The following is a 16,193-nucleotide window of genomic DNA, read 5'->3' on the forward strand; positions in this document are numbered from 1 at the left end:
AACTGAAGGAATCATCTCCTAGGAAACAGTGCCATGTTTGCGCCCAGCAAACAGTGCCCAGGTGCCATCTGGGAAGGGGCAGTTTTATTGAAAGATGTCTTACTGCTTATTCTAGAGTTTTCAGCAACTCCCCTTCTTGCCTCCACCCCCCAGACCTTACTTTTTACCAGCTTGTCTTTTTTTCTTCTTCTTTATCCCAAAGGTTTTAACCTCCAGTCCCTTCTTGATGCCCACTTGATGGAATTCTCCAGCACCATCTGCCCCTGTTCACTCATCTGCTTTTCCTTCTCTTCTCCCTGCAAGCACCTGATTACCATCCTATGATGACTCCTCTCCACTCCCACCCTGCCTCCATGGTCCAGTTATCCCTGGATGAGTGTGGATCTGCTAAAGCCACGCACATTCATCTCTGCCTGTACACTTTAGACATACAGTCAGACCCCCACTCACACTTAATTTGGGTGCACATTATCTGTCAATAGACGAAAAAGAGTTTTCTCATTTTGAAATTTAACATAACAGTCCTGGATACTATTACAAAGTCAAGGTGTACCCTTTGGGTGAACCTGCTGTCAGAATGACAGTACTTCCTATTTGAGAAAAGAGAAAAACAAAAAGATAAAAAAAATTGAAGTGACGCAATTCAGCAAAGAATTCAAATTTTAAAATACATTATTCAAGAATAAATATTATACTATAAGGAACACAAGAGCAAGTAATCACAATGTATAATGCCTTAAGAGAAAATTAGAAAAGACTTTGAAATAAAAAGAAGCTTGCCCCATCTAGCACATAAGGACCTTAGGAGTCATCACTCTGTCCTAACAAGTTAAAACTTGACAAAACAAAAATCAGTAACTCTTCTTAGATTTGTTAGAAAATTAAATTTGCAGAGCAAACCAGTAGTCCTAGACAGGAGGATACAGAGAATCAACTTACAGGAGCAGAAACTCATAAAAAGAAATCTGTGCAGGAACAAATACCAGGCTAGAAAAACCTGAACTGTAGTTGATGAATTGCTGGAGGCTCCGTGTGGACAACTCTGGGAGTTAAAGCTCCAGGAGGGCCCACTTGCAAGGGGGATGCCTACACTTTACCTCCAGGAGTTCCTCCGAGTTCTCACAGTGAACATCAGAGAAAAATCTCCTTGGGCTTCCAGCAGGAAGAGGGAAAAGTAATGGTAAGAGGGAGAGGAATAGTAAAGTAAAGGTGTAATTTTGAAATACTCCAGAACATTCTGTTCTTCTTAACAAGGCCTGTCCTCAAGAGAAACTATTTTACCAAAGCCTAACCCTACTAGGATTTTATCAGATCCTAACAAACCTGAGGGAAGGCAAATACCCAAATCCAGGCCCCTGTAGCCATCCTGTCCCACCTAAAGGGGTAAAAAAAAAAACAAAAAACCTGAGACTTGGCTGGGCATGGTGGCTCACGCCTGTAATCCCAGCACTTTGGGAGGCCGAGGTGGGTGGATCACAAGGTCAGGAGATCGAGACCATCCTGGCTAACACGGTGAAACCCCATCTCTACTAAAACTACAAAAATAAAATTAGCCGGGCATAGTGGTGGGCGCCTGTAGTCCCAGCTACTCGGGAGGCTGAGGTGGGAGAATGGTGTGAACCCAGGAGGCGGAGCTTGCAGTGAGCCAAGATCATGCCACTGCACTCCAGCCTGGGCAACAGAGCAAGACTCCATCTCAAAAAAAAAAAAACTGAGACTTATCACAGGACTATACAACACTTCCCCTCCCCAACACCTTACCACCACATCACTGAAGGCCTATTTACCTCAGTTCCTTTTACCCAACACATTATGTCTGACTTTCAACAAAAAATTACAAGGCATACTAAAAGAATACCTACACAGTTTGAAGAAACAAAGTAAACACCAGAATCAAACCCCCCAGGAGTGTCAAGAATGTTGGAATTATCGGACCATTAATTAAAATAGCTATGATTAATATGTTAAAGGAACTAATGGCAAAAGTAGACAACATGCAAGAACAGATGGGTAATGTAAGCAGAGATATAGAACTTCTGAGAAACAGCAAAAAAGAAATGCTAGCAATCAAAAACAGAAATGAAGAGTGCCTTTGATGGGTTCATTAGCAGACTGGAAAAGAAATTCTCTGCACCTGAGAATATATCAATACGAGCTTTCGAAACTGAAAAGCAAAGAGATAAAAGACTGGGAGAAAAATGGAACAGAGTTTACAAGAACTGTGGGACAACTACAAAAGGTATAACATGCAGAATAGGAATTCCAGAAGGAGAAGAAAATGAGAAAGGAACAGAAAAAATATTTAAACAATAATTATTGAGGATTTCCCTCAAATTAATTTCAGACACCAAACCACAAATCCAGGAAGTTCAGAAAACACCAAGCAGAATAAAAGCCTCCAAAAATGACATGTAGGTATATTATATTCAAACTACAGGAAGAAGTTGGGAGGGTTGCAGGGAGAAAACTTTATCTATAAAGAAGCAAAGATAAGAATTGTATTCAACTTTGCAAAACAATGCAGCCAAAAAGAGAGTAGAGTAGTAGAGGGAAATATTTAAAGAGTTGAGGAAATGAAAGCCAACGGCCTAGAATTCTGTATTCTACAAAATTATCTTTAAAAAGTGAAGGAGAAATACTTTCTCAGACAAACAAAATTGAAGGAATTTGTTAGCAGTAGAGCCGCCTTGTGAGAAATGTTAAAAGGAGTTCTTCAAAGAAAAGAAAAATGATGTAGGTGAGAAACTCAGATGTTTCTCACAGAAAAGAAGAGCATTAGAGAATAGATAAATGTGAAGATAAAATCAAAAACTTTTTTATTAATTTATTTAACGTAACAGTTTGTTCAATATAGTAATAGTAACAATGCATTTGATGATTATAGCTTATGTATAAGTGAAATGAATGACAGCAATAATACAGGAGGAGAAAATAAGAATACTCAGTTATTATAAAATACTTGCAGTATCCATGAAATGGTATAGAGTTATTTAAAAGTGAACTTGGCTTGGTTGTAAATGTATATGACAAAGTCTAGGGCAACCACTGAAAAAGTTTTTAAAAAAGTATAATTGATATGCTGAGAAAGAAAAATATGGAATCATATAAAATGCTCTCTTAAAACCACAAAAGGCAGGAACAGTGTGGAAAACAAAAATAAGGACAAAGAACAAAGGCAACAAATAGCACACAGTAACAAATATGGTAGATATGAGCCCAACTATATCAATAATCACATTAAATTTTAATGGTCTAAATACAGCAATTGAAAGACAAAGATTGTCAGAGTGGATCAAAAAACAAGACACAACTATATGTTGTCTAGAAGAAGCCTGCTTTAAATGTAAAGATACATATCAATTAAAAGTAAAGGCATATAAGGGTTTGGCAATGATTTCTTTGATATGACACCCAGAGCACATTCAACAAAGGCAAAAATAGATAAATGGTGCTACATCCAGCTTGAAAATATCATATTTCAAAGGACACAATCTAGAGAATGGGAGAAAATATCTGCAAATTATATATGGATAAGAGGTTGATACCTGCAATGTATAAAGAGCTACTACTCAACAACAACAACAACAAAAAGAATTGATCTTAAAACAGTCAAATGATGTGAATAGACATTGCTCCAAAAATGATATTCAAATGTCCAAGAAGCATATAAAAAAGATCATATTTTTATATGATATTCAAATGTTCATCTTTTTATATGCTTCTTGGACATTTGAATATCATCTTTGTAAATTATTACAGTAATGAAAATCACAGCCACAATGAGATACCACCTCATATTCATTAGGATGCCTACTTTTAAAAAAGAAACAGAAAATAATCCATGTTCATGAGGATGTGGAAAAACTAGAACCCTTGTGCACTGTTGGTGGGAATGTAAATGGTACAGCCACTATTGAAAACAGTGTGATGGGTCCTCAAAAAATGAGAAATAGAATTACCATATGATCCACTTCTGGGATTGCCCAAATCCAAAAGAATTAAAAGCAAGATTCTGAAGAGATATTTATGCATCCATGTTCATAGCAGCATTATTTATAGCAGCCAAGAGGTGGAAGCAATTAAAATGTCCATCAATGGGTGAATGGATAAATAAATAAACTGTAAACTTAAAAGTGGTTAAGGTGGTAAATTTTATGTTGTGTGGATAATTTAATACATTTATTTATTTATTTATTTACTTATTTATTTAAAGACAAGGTCTCACTATGTTGCCCAGGCTGGTCTCAAACTCCTGAGCTCAAGTTTCCAAGTAGCTGAGATTATAGGTACACACCACCATGCTGGGCAATGTGTATTCTTTATCAAAGTTAAAAACATTTTTTAAAGTAAAGGAATGGAGAGAGATATACAATGCTAACATTAAAAAAGAAAGCTGAAGTAGTTATATTTTCAGACAGAGGAGACTTCAGAGCAAGAAAAATGGTCAGGGATAAAGAGGGGCATTACATAATGATAAAGGGGTCAATTCTCCAAGAATACATAACAATTCTTAATGCATGAGAGCCTAACTACACCATATCAAAGTACATAAAACAAAAACTGATAGAACTGCAAGAAGAAATAGATGGATCCACTATTACAGTTAGAGAATTTAACACTCCTCTACCAGTAATGAACAGATCCAGCAGGCAGAAAATCATAAGGACATAGTTGAACTCAACAACACCATTGATAAACTGGATATAATTGACATCTATAGAATACTTTATCCAACAATACCAGAATATGCACTATTCTCAAGCTCACATGGAACATTCCCTTAGACCCACATTCTGAACCATAAAATATATCTTAACAAATTTAAAGGAATAAAAATCATACAGTGTATACTCCCAATTAAATTGAACTAGAAATCAGTAACAGAAATATTTGTACATTAAACAACACTTTTTTTTTTTTTTTGGCCAGGGTCTCATTCTGTTAGCCAGGGTGGAGTGTGGTGGTGCAATCATGACTCACTGCAACCTCAACCTCCTGGGCTCAATCAATCCTCCCACCTCACCCTCTTAAGTAGCTGGGACCACAGGTGTGTGCCACCACATGCAGCTAATTTTTTTTTTTTTTTTTTTAGAAATGTAGTCTCCATATGTTGCCCAAGCTGGTCTTGAACTTCTGGGCTCAAGTGGTCCTCCCCCCTTGGCCTTCCAAAGTGCTGGGATTACAGGTGTGAGCCACTGTGCCCAGCAAACAACACATTTCTAAATAATACATGGGTCAAAGAAGAAATGTCAAGAGAAATTTAAAAATATTTTGAACTAAAGAAAATACAACTTATCAAAATTTGTGTGATGCAGCAAAAGTAGTGTATAAACAGAAATGTATAGCATTTGATGCATATATTAGAAAAAAGAGATATCTAAAATCAATAATCTAAGCTTACATCTTAGGAAACTAGAAAAAGAAGAGCAAATTAAATCCACTGTAGGCAGAAGAAAAGAAATAATAAAAATTACAGTAAAAATAAATGAAATTGAAAATAAGAAATCAATAGAGAAAAATCAATAAAACCTGGTTCTCTGAAATGGTCTATAAAATTGATAAACCTCTAACCAAGAAAAATAGAGATAAGACATAAATTACTAATAAAAGCTAGTTCTCTGAAATGGTCAATAAAATTAATAAACCTCTAAGAAAAATAGAGATAAGACATAAATTACTAATATCAGAAATGAAGGATGGGACATCACTACAGAGTCCATGGACATTAAAAGATAATAAAGGAATACTATGAAAAAAAATCTATGCATACAAATGCTAACCTAGATGAAATAGACCAATAATTCCCTGAAAGACATAATCTGCCAAAACTCACACGAAAAGAAACAGACAATTTGAATAGGGCTATATCTATTAAAGAAATTGAAAGCTAAGCAGGGTGGCTCATGCCTGTAATCCCAGCACATTGGGAGGCTTAGATGGGAGGATTGTTTGAGCCCATGAGTTTGAGACCCGCTTGGGCAACATGGCAAAATCTTATCTTTACAAAAAAAAAATTTATTTTAATTAGCTGGGTATGTCGGTATGCATCTGTGGTCCCAGCTACTCAGGAGGCTGAGGCAAGAGGGTCAGTTGAGCCTGAGTGGTGATGCTGCAGGCAGTCATGCTCATGCCACTGCACTCCAGGCAATAAGACAAGAAAAGGAAATAAAAGATATAAAGATTGGGAAGGAATAAATAAAAGCTTCTTTGTTAACAAATGGCATGGTTGTCTATGTAGAAAATCCAAAAGAATTGACCCAAAAAAACTCCTGGAACTAATAAGTGGTTAGAGAGAGAATGCAGGAAATTTTAAAAGTCAATTGTTTTCTTACATATCATCAATGCATAAGTAGAATTTGAAATTAAAAACACAATACCATTTACATTAGCAACACACCGAAAGAAATACTTAGGTATAACTCTCATAAAGTAAGTATAAGATCTATATGAGAAAAACTACAAAACTGTGATGAGAGAAATCAAAGAAGAACTAAATAAATTAAGATACATTCCATGTTCATGGTTAGAAAGACTCAATATTGTCAAGATGTCAGTTCTTCCAAATTTGATCTTTAGGTTCAACGAATCCTAATCAAAATCCCAGCAAGTTATTTTGTGGATTTTGACAAACTGATTCTAAAGTTTACACGGAGAAGCAAAAGACCCAGAATAGCCAACACGACGTTGAAAGCAAAGAATAGAGTTGAACAACTGACACTACCAAAGTTCAAGACTTATTATAAATCCACAGTAATCAGGACAGTGTGATATGGGCAAAAGAACAGACACATAGATCAATGGAATGGAATGGAATGGAATGGAATATAGAGCCCAGAAATTGACCCACACAAGTATAGTCAACTGATCCTTGACAAAGAAACAAAGGCAACACAATGGAGAAAAGATTGCCTTCTTAACAAATGGTGCTGAAACAACTGGGCATCCAAGTGCAAAAAAAAAAGGAATCTAGACACAGACTTTACATTCTTCAAAAAAGTTAACTCAAAATGGATCATAGAACTAAATGTAAAATGCAAAACAATAAAATGCTTACAAGATAAACTGGAAAAATCTAGATGACCTTGAGTTTCATAATTTTTAGATACAATACCAAAGCCTCAATCTGTGAAAGAAATAACTGATAACCTGTACTTTATTAAAATTAAAATCTTCTGCTTTGCAAGACACTGTTGAGAGAATGAGAAGACAAGCCACAGACTGGGGAGAAAACATTTGCAAAAGACATGTCTGATAAAGAACTGTTATCCAAAATTTACAAAAACCTTTTAAAACACAACAATAATTTATAATAGCATCAAAAAGAATAAAATACTTAGGCATTAACTTATCCAAAGAGGTGAAAGACTTGTACAATAAAAACTATAAAACATTGCTGAAAAAAAATTTTTTTTTTTTTTGAGATGGAGTCTCGTTCTTTTGCCCAGGCTGGAGTGCCTCCCAGGTTCATGCCATTCTCCTGCCTCAGCCTCCTGAATAGCTGGGACTACAGGTGCCTGCAACCACGCCCGGCTAATTTTTTGTATTTTTAGTAGAGATGGGGTTTCACTGTGTTAGCCAGGATGGTCTCAATCTCCTGACCTTGTGATCCACCCGCCTCGGCCTCCGAAAGTGCTGGGATTACAGGCGTGAGCCACCACACCCGGCCTGAAAAATATTTTTAAAACATAAATAAGTGGAAATGCATTCTATATTCTTGGGTTGGAGGACTCAATATTGTTAAGATGTCAATGCTGCCCAAAGTGATCTATAGATTCAATGTAATCAAAATTCCAGGCCGGATGCGGTGGCTCATGCCTGTAATCCCAGCACTTTGGGAGGCCAAGATGGGTGGATGACTTGAAGTCTGGAATTCAAGACCAGCCTGGCCAACATGGCAAAACCCTGCCTCTACTAAAAATACAAAAATTAGCCAGGCATGGTGGCACAAGCCTGTAATCCTGGCTACTCAGAAGACTGAGGCAGAAAAATCGCTTGAACCCAGGAGGCAGAGGTTGCAGTGAGCTGAGATTGTGCCACTGCACTCCAGCCTGGGTGACAGAGCAAGAGTCCATTTCAAAAAAAAAAAAAAAATTTAGTGATTTGATTTTTGTGGAAATAGAAAAAGTCACCCTAAAATGTGTATGGAATATTAAGGGCCCCCAAATAGCCAAAACAATCTTGAAAAAGAAGAACAAAGTTAGAAAACTCACACTTTCTGATTTCACAACTTACTACCAAGCTACAATAATCAAAATCATGTGGTATTAACATAAAAACAGATATATATATTTATATATATATATAAAATAGAATAGAGAACCCAGAAATAAACCCTCACATATATGGTCAAATGATTTTTGACAAGGATGTCAAGATCTTTCAATTGGGAAGGTAACAATCTTTTCAACAAATCGTTCTGGGAAAACTGGCTATCCACTTGCAAAAGAATGAAGTTTAACATTTACTTAACACCATTTAAAAATTAACTCAAGATGAATCTAAGATCTAAACATAACATATGAAACTATAAAACTCTTAGAAAAAAACAGGGCAAAACCTTCATGACATCAGATTTGGCAGTGATTTCTTGGATATGACACCAAAGGCATAGGCAACAAAAGAAAAAAATAGACAAATTAGACTTTATCGAAATATTTTAATGTTATGCATCTAAACACGTTATCAGAAAAGTAAGAAGGCAACCCACAAAGTGGGAGACAACATTTGCAAGCCATATATCTGATGATAAAGGATTAATATCCAGAATATCTAGAGAACTCCTAAAACTTAACAACAAAAAACAAACATCCCAATTCACAAAGGGACAAAGGAGTTGGATAGACATTTCTCCAAAGAAAGTACAGAATGGCTAATAACCGCATGGAAAGATGTTCAACATCATGAATCATTAAGAAAAGGCAAATCAAAACTACAATGAGATACCACCTCATACCCATTAGGATGGCTACTATTTAGAAAACCTGAAAATAATAAGTGTTAGTGAAACTGGAACCCTTGTGGACTATTGGTGGAAATGTAAATGTAAATGTATATGGTACAGCCACCATAGAAAATGGTATGGCAGTTCCTCAAAAAATTAAAAATAGAATTACCATATGATCCAGCAATTCCACTCCTGGGTATATACCTAAAAGAACTAATGTCACAAAAAGACTAATATTCTATGATTCCACTTATATGAGATATCTAGAGTAGCCAAATCCATAGAGACAGAAAGTAGAACAGTGGTTGCCAGAAACTGAGGAGTGGGGGGAATAGGGAGTTATTGTTTAATGGATATAGAGTTTTCGTTTTGCAAGATGGAAAAGCTCTAGAATGGATGGCCCTGGTGGTTGCACGACAATATGAATATATTTAATACCACTGAACTATGCACTTAAAATGGATCAGATGGCAAATTTTATCTTCTGTGTATTTTAACACAATTTTAAAATTGAGAAAAACTCAACAATAAGAAAATGAACAACTGGGCAAGACATGGCGGTTCATGCCTGTAATTCCAGCTCTTTGGGAAGCTGAGGTGAAAGGATTGCTTGAGCCCAGGAGTTCAAAACCAGCCTGGGCAACATAGCAAGACCTCATCTCAGAAAGGAAAGGAAAGGAAAGAAAAGGAAAGGAAAGGAAAGGGGAGGGGAGGAGAGGGGAGGGGAGGGGAGAGGAGGGCGAGGGGGAGGAAGAAAGGAAAGAGAGAGAGAAAGGAAGGAAAGAAGGAAGGAAGGGAGGAAGGAAGGAAGGAACTCATTTTAAAAATTGGCAAAAGACCTGAAGATGCCTCACCAAAGAAGATATACAGATGGCAAATAAGCATATGAAAAGATACTCCATATCATATGTCACTAGAGAATTGCAAATTAAAACAACAAAGAGATACCACTACACATCTATTGGAATGGCAAAAAAACAAGACACAACACCAAATGCTGGTGAGGATATGGAGCAACAGGAACATTCATTGCTGTTTGGAACACAAAATGGTACAGCTATTTTGGAAGACAGTGTGGCAGTTTTTTACAAAACTAAACGTACTCTTACCATACAATCCAGCAATCACACTCCTTGGTTACTTACTCAAATGAGTTTAAAACATATGTCTACACAAAAACCTACACACCAATGTTTAGAGCAGCTTTGTGCATAATTGTCAAAACAGGGAAGCAACCAAGATGTCTTTCAGTAGACAAATGGATAAATAAACTGTGGCACATCCTTTACAAGGGAATATTATTCAGCAATAAAAATAAATGAACTATCAAGCCATGGAAAGACATGAAAGAATCTTAAATGTATCTTATTAACTGAAGGAAGCCAATCTGAAATGGCTATATAGTGTATGATTCCAACTATAGGATACCCTGGAAAAGACAGCACTATGAATACAGTAAAATGATCAGTGGTCACCAGGAGTTAGAGGGGAGGGAGGAAGGGAAGGATGAATAGGCATGGTACAGATTTTGGGGACAGTGAAATGTTCTGCATGATGCTATAATAGTGGATATATGTAATTATACATTTGTTAGGACCCATAAATGGACAACATCAAGAGTGAACCCTACTATGGACTACAGGTGATGACAAAGTGTCGGTGTAGCTTCATCAAGTCTAACAAATGTACCACTCTGGTGCTGATGTTCCTAATGAGGGAGGATACCTGGAGTAAGAAGGGGCATACGTGGGAACTCTCTACTTTCCTCTCCATTTTTTTGTGACCCTAAAACTGCTCTAAAAAAAAATAAAGTTTGAAAATGGCAGATAAGAGGAAGGACTGACTTGCCGCTCCCACTCGGACAGACAAAGCAGCATACGGAGACTAACATCATGAACTTTTGCTCCAAGAACTACTGCAGGAATGTACCAGGAAAGCTGAGAGAATCTACAGACCCTTTGAAGGAAGCAGCTTGCCACTTTAGGCTCCATGAGACAGCCAATAAACTGTGAGTGCCAAAGTGTGAGAGGGTGAATGTCTGCCCCCAAACACCTACCTTCACTGGGAAACCTGAAGGTCCAGATCATAAGAGAAGGATTTGACCAAACCTGGAGCTGAGACAAATGCTGAGAGCCGCACAAAATATAGGGGTAGAGAAAGCAGCAGCAAGAGCCCTGTGGGCACTCTCAGTCCTCAGGGAAGCCTTTTCTGTCTTTATCTTGCACCTTGGGGAGGGCTGCCAGTGGAATTGAGGAAAAACCAGAGGGAGAGGAAAACTTCCAGTTGAATTTTATAACAATTTCTACCGAACATGAAGTTTCCTGGACAGAATCTGGGGAGGGGGTCAAACAGGGAGTGCAGATACAAGCACAGAAGCTGTGGCAGGCAGAGAGGCATAAAATCTGAAAGCCCTGCTTCTGTTCTCAGCAGGGAGGCTTGTAGCCTGGGACAAGTTCTCAGCTCTGCTCGCCTGCTGCCTGGAAATAAACTTGATGCTGTTGGGGGAGCATGCTGACAGTGAGACCAGCCTTTCCAGCTGCGTGGGAGCTGGGTAACACCTGTCACTGTCGGCTTTCCCCCACTTCCCTGGCGACCTGTATGACACGGCAGAGGCAGCCATAATCCCCCTGGGAACATAACTCCATTGGCCTGAGAACCACACCCTTATCCCCCACAGCAGTCACAGCAAGCCCCACCCAACAAGAGTCTGAACTCAGATACAACTAACCCTGCCCCCACCTGATGGTCTTTCTCTACCTGCCCTGGTAGCAGAAGACAAAGGACATAATCTCTTGGGAGCTCTATGGCCCTGCCCATCACCTGAGAAACCCGAATACTTATCCAGGCAACCCTAGGGCAAACTTGTATCCTCTCTATAGTACCACAGCTGATGCTCTCTTGAAAGCACCACCTCCTGGCTAGAGGTCAACCAACACAAAACCAGCACACCAAACAAAAACACAACCAAGGACCCTCACACAGTCCACTTCACTCCCCTGCTACCTCCACCAGAGCAGGTGCCAGCATCCACAGCTGAGAGACCTGAAGACACATCACAGGACTCTTTGCAGACAATCCCCAGTACCAGCTTGGAGCCCAGCAGCTCCGCTGGGTGGCTAGACCCAGAAGAGAAATAACAATCACTGCAGTTCAGCTCTCAGAAAGCCCCACCCCTTCCCTAGGGGAAGGGGGAGAGTACCACATCAAGGGAGCACCCTGTGGGACAAAAGAACCTGAACAGCAGCCCCTGAGCCCCAGGTCTTCCCTATGACATAGTCTCCCCAAATGAGAATAAACCATAAAACAATTCTGGTAGTATGACAAAATAAGGTTCCTTAACACCCCCAAAAGATCACACTAAGCTCACCAACAATGGATCACACTAAGCTCACCAACAATGGATCTAAAAGAAAAAGAAATATTTAAATTGCCAGAAAAAGAATTCAGAAGGTCAATTATTAAGCTACTCAAGGAGGCACCAGAGAAAGGTGAATACCAACTTAAAGAAAATTTTAAAATGTTAAATCATATGGACAGAAAAATCTCCAGGGAAATAGATGGCATAAATAAAAAACAATCACAGCTTCTGGAAATGAAGGACATACTTAGAGAAATGCAAAATACACTGGAAAGTGTCAAACAATAGATTCAAACAAATAGCAGAAAGAATTTCAGCGCTCAAAGATAAGGCTTTCAAATTAACCCAATCTGACAAACACAAAGAAAAAAGAATTTTAACAATGAACAAAGCCTCGAAGAAGTTTGGGATTATATTAAATGACCAAACCTAAGAACAAGTGGTGTTCCCAAGGAAGAAGAGAAATCTAAAAGTTTGGAAGACATAGTTCAGGGAATAATCAAGGAAAACTTCCCTGGCCTTGCTAGAGATCTAGACATCCAAATACAAGAAGCTCAAAGAACACCAGGGAAATTCATTGCAAAAAGATCATCATCTAGGCACATAGTCATCAGGTTATCTAAAGTCAAGACAAACAAAAGAATCTTAAGAGCTGTGAGGCAAAAGCATCAGGTAACCTATAAAGGAAAACCTATCAGATTAACAGCAGATTTCTCAGCAGAAATGCTACAAGCAAGAAGGGATTGGGGTCCTATCTTTAGCCTCCTTAAACAAAATAATTTTCAGCCAAGAATTTTGTATTCTGCAAAACTAAGCTTCATAAATGAAGGAAAGATACAGTCTTTTTCAGACAAACAAATGCTGAGAGAATTCGTCATTACCAAGCCAGCACTACAAGAACTGCTAAAAGGAACTCTAAATCTTGAAACAAATCCTTGAAATACACCAAAATAGAAACTCTTTAAAGCATGAATTTCACAGAACCTATAAGAAAATAACACAATGAAAAAAAAAACACCCAAGGTATTCAGGTAACAAACAGTACAATGAATAGACTAGAATAGTACCTCATATCTCAATACTACTTTTGAATATAAATGGCCTAAATGGTCCACTTAAAAGACACAGAATGGCAGAATGGATAAGAATTCACCACCCAAGTATCTACTGTCTTCAAGAGACTCACCTAACACATAAGGCCTCACATAAACTTAAGCTGAAGGAGTGGAAAGAGATATTCCATGCAAATGGACACCAAAAGCAAGCAAGAGTAGCTATTTTTATATTAGACAAAACAGACTTTGAAACAACAATGGTTAAAAAAGATAAAGAGTGACATTATATAATGATAAAAGGACTAGTCCAAAAGGAAAATTCCACTATCCTAAATATATATGCACCTAACACTGGAGCTCCCAAATTTATAAAACAATGACTATTAGACCTAAGAAATGAGATAGACAGCAACATAATAATAGGGGGGGACTTCAACACTCCACTGACAGCACTAGACAGGTCATTAAGACAAAAAGTCAACAAAGAGGCCAGGCTCAGTGGCTCACACCTGTAATCCCAGCACTATGGGAGGCAGAGGTGGGTGGATCACCTGAGGTCAGGAGTTCAAGACCAGCCTGACCAAACCCCGTCTCTACTAAAAAAAAACTACAAAATTAGCTGGGTGTTGTGGCACATGCCTGTAATCCCAGCTACTCAGGAGGCTGAGGCAGGAGAATCACTTGAACCCAGGAGGCAGAGGTTGCAGTGAGCCAAGATTATGCCATTGCACTCCAGCCTGGGCAACAAGAGTGAAACTCTGTCTCAAAAAAAAAAAAGTCAACAAAGAAAAAATGGACTTAAATTATACCCTAAAACAAATGTACTTAACAGTTATTTTACAGAACATTCTACCCAACAACTGCAGAATATACATAGTATTCACCACCACATGAAACATTCTCCAAGATAGACCATATGATGGGCCACAAAACAAGTCTCAATAAATTTAAGAAAACCCAAATTATATCAAGTATTCTCTTAAACCACAGTGGAATAAAATTGGAAATCAACTCCAAAAGGAACCCTCAAAATCATGCAAATACATGAAAATTAAATAACCTGCTCCTGAATGATCATTGGGTCAACAATGAAATCAGGATGGAAATTTAAAAATTCTTTGGACTGAACAATAATAGTGACACAACCTATCAAAACCTCTGAAATACAGCAAAAGCAGTGCTAAAAGGAAAGTTCATAGCATTGCATGCCTACATCAAAAAGTCTGAAAAAGCGCAAATAGACAATCTAAGGTCACACCTCAAGGAGCTAGAGAAACAAGAACAAACCAAACCCAAACCCAGCAGAAGAAAAGACATAGCAAAGATCAGAGCAGAACCAAATGAAATTGAAACAAAATAAACAATACAAAAGATAAATAAAACAAAAAGTTGGTTATTTGAAAAGATAAATAAAATTGATAGACCATTAGCGAGATTAGCCAAGAAAAGAAGAAAGAAGAATCAAATAAACTCAACTAGAAATTAAACAGGAGGCCGGACGCGGGGGCTTATGCGTGTAATCCCAGCACTTTGGGAGGCCGAGGCAGGCGGATCACGAGGTCAGGAGATCGAGACCATCCTGGCTAACACGGTGAAACCCCGTCTCTCTAAAAATACAAAACATTAGCCAGGTATGGTGGCAGGCACCTGTAGTCCCAGCTACTTGGGAGGCTGAGGCAGGAGAATGAGGTGAACCCAGGAGGCAGAACTTGCAGTGAGCCGAGATTGTGCCACTGCACTCCAGCCTGGGTGACAGAGCAGACTCTGTCTCAAAAAAAAAAAAAAAAAAGAAATGAAACAGGAAATATTACAACCCATACCACAGAAATACAAAAGATCATTCAAGGCTACTGTGAAAACCTTTACACACACAAACTAGAAAATCTAGACAAGACTGATAAATTCCTGGAGATATACAATCATCCTAGATTAAACCAGGAAAGAATAGAAACTGAACAGACCAATAATAAGCAGCAAGATTGAATTGGTAATTTCAAAAATTGCCAACAAAAAAGTCCAGGATCAGATAGATTCACAGATGAATTCTACCAGATATTCAAAGAAGAATTGGTACCAATCTTATTGACACTATTCCAAAAGACAGAGAAAGAGGGAATCCTCCCTAAATCATTCTATGAAGCCAGTATCACCCTAATATGAAAACCAGGAAAGGACATAACAACAACAACAAAAAAACTAGAGACCAATATCCCTGATGAACACAGATGCAAAAATCCTCAACAAAATACTAGCTAACCAACATATCATATCAAACATATCAACAGCATATCAAAAAGGTTATCCACCATGATCAAGTGGGTTTAATACCAGGGATGCAGGGATGGTTTAACATATGCAAGTCGATAGATGTAATACACCATATAAACAGAATTAAAAACAAAAATCACATGATCATCTCCATAGACACAGGAAAAGCTTTTGACAAAATCTAGCATATCCTTTGTGACTAAAATCCTCAGCAAAATGGACACAGAAGGGATGTACTTTAAGGTAATAAAAGCCATCTATGACAAACCCACAGCCAACATTATACTTAATGGGGAAAAGTTAAAAGCATTCCCCCTGAGAACTGGAACAAGACAAGGATGCCAACTTTCACCACTTCTGTTCAACATAGTACTGGAAGTCCTAGCCAGAGCAATCAGAAAGAGAAAGAAATAAAGGGCAACCAAATCAGTAAAGAGGAAGTCAAACTGTTGCTGTTCATTGATGATATGATTACATATCTAGAAAACCCTAAAGACTCATTCAAAAAGCTCCTGGAACAGATAAATGAATTTAGTAAAGTGTCAGTATACAAAATTAATGTACGCAA

The 16,193-nt window shown here is 38.0% G+C and overlaps 1 long non-coding RNA gene across 1 annotated transcript in view; it reads right to left on the minus strand.

Moving 5' to 3' along the window:
- Window positions 1-15,122, minus strand: part of LOC104008197 (uncharacterized) — a 47,092-nt gene extending 31,970 nt beyond the window's left edge. The window contains exon 1 of the long non-coding RNA XR_008537407.2: window positions 11,001-15,122. This is a non-coding gene — a long non-coding RNA (uncharacterized LOC104008197). The remainder of the gene's footprint in view (window positions 1-11,000) is intronic.
- Between the last annotated feature and the right edge of the window lie 1,071 nt (window positions 15,123-16,193).

The sequence above is a fragment of the Pan troglodytes genome, chromosome 8 (genome assembly GCF_028858775.2).
Source record: "Pan troglodytes isolate AG18354 chromosome 8, NHGRI_mPanTro3-v2.0_pri, whole genome shotgun sequence".
Taxonomy (NCBI): domain Eukaryota; kingdom Metazoa; phylum Chordata; class Mammalia; order Primates; family Hominidae; genus Pan; species Pan troglodytes.